Here is a 1,986-nt window from a genome sequence, read left to right on the forward strand (position 1 = left end):
TCTGTTGCCCTGAGTAGAGTGCCGTGGCATCAGCCTAGCTCACAGCAACCTCAAACTCCTGGACTCAAGTGATCCTCCTGCCTCAGCCTCCTGAGTAGCTGGGACTACAGCCTTGCACCACCACAACCGGCTAATTTTTCTATTTTTATTAGAGACGGGGTCTCGCTCTTGCTCAGGCTGGTCTCGAACTCCTGAGCTCAAACAATCCTCCTGCCTTGGCCTCCTAGAGTGCTAGGATTACAGGCGTGAGCTACTGAGCCCAGCCCCCCGTTATATTTTCTAAATAGCTAAAACAAGTATTTTCACATATATCTATACAATTTCACCTAAATGTGTAAATGAGAATATATACATCCTTTTTTTAAAAAAAATTAACCAGTCTTTTTTTGTTTTGTTTTGTTTTTTCTGCTTGGCTACCCCAAGTCCTCTCCACTTCTACCCCTGCCACACATATTGCCAACCTAATATGTATCCTTTAATTTTTCTTATACTTATATACTCCTAAACATATAGACAGATTATGTTTTTGGATCACTGGTTGTCTTTTAAAATGGTAGTATCTTATATGCATCTTTAAAATTGTCAGTAGATCCTGCCAGATTGCTTACCATGGCTGTAATACCAAGTATTTCTATCATCAATATGTAGGAATACCCTTTTCCCATATACCCACCAGTAATAAAGTTTTGCCAATTTTTTTTAAAGTTTAGGTAGGCATTTATTTTCTTTTAGCACATTAAAGAATGTCATTTTATTGTTTTCTGGCTTCTAATATTTCTTATTTTTTTTTCAGATAGAGTCTCACTCTAACACCCTAGGTAGAGTGCAATAGGGTCATTGTAGCTCACAGCAACCTCAAACTCCTGGGTTCAAGCGATCCTCTTGCCCCAGCCTCCCAAGTAGCCGGGACTATAGGCATATGCCATGACTCCTGGCAAATTTTTCTATTTTTAGTAGAAATGGGTCTCGAACTCCTGAACTCAAGCAATCCTCCCGCCTCGGCCTCCCAGAGTGCTAGGATTACAGGCGTGAGCCACTGTGCCTGATCAATTTTTGCTAATCTTAAATCACCTAAATGTCCAGCATAGGAGATTTGCTGGATAAAACATGGTACATTGGAACAATGGAATACCACGCAGCTGTAAAAACAAAAGAGAAAGATTTCTATACTGCTATATAATAATCTCCAGGATATACTGTGAAGTGAAAAAACCAAAGCACACAATGGTACATAAGGTATGCTACCTTTTATGAAGGAAAGGAAGGAAATAAGAACATATATAGCTATTTATGTTTTCAAAAATAAACAATGTGAGTATAAACTAAGAGCTAATAAAAATGGGTACCTCTAAGAAGGAGGAGGGAACAAGCTCTTAAAGGTCAGTAATGAAAGCTAGAGTTGTCTGAATGTACCTTTTATAGTTTTGACATTGGAATCACATAATTTTCTTCATAATTATAACAAAAATTAAACTAAAAATCCCTAAAAATTGAAAATAAAATAAATACAACAAATTAAATATATATCAATTGTTGGTAGAATGACACAAAGAAGAATTATTCCAGGTTACTTTAAAGCATGGTAATTTAAGTAAACTGGTGGGATATACACCAAAGATAATATAAATCACAAGGAAATCTCAAATCATACTCAATAATCATACTTGTTAGTAATAATATTGAAATTGTTACTTTAAAACTATTGGATACATACTGTAGGATAAAGCAAATAATTATGTTAATGTCATTAGCCACCAAGATTTTCAGCATAAGAGAAAAGAGATACATATATAAAATCAAAGAAGTTGAGTAAAAATTCTATAATCTTAATTTTGAATTAGAAGTGACAGTATGAACCGATTTATTTTTCTCTTTCTAAAAATTACACTTTTGGTGTTTATATAGTTAAATAGGTGTATCTCTTCTTTTATATAACTCTGGGTATCCAGTCTTTGTTAGATTTCTTCTGCCCTTGCACGGTATCCA

The sequence above is a fragment of the Propithecus coquereli genome, unplaced genomic scaffold (assembly GCF_000956105.1).
Source record: "Propithecus coquereli isolate 6110/MARCELLA unplaced genomic scaffold, Pcoq_1.0 Scaffold31, whole genome shotgun sequence".
NCBI classification, from domain to species: domain Eukaryota; kingdom Metazoa; phylum Chordata; class Mammalia; order Primates; family Indriidae; genus Propithecus; species Propithecus coquereli.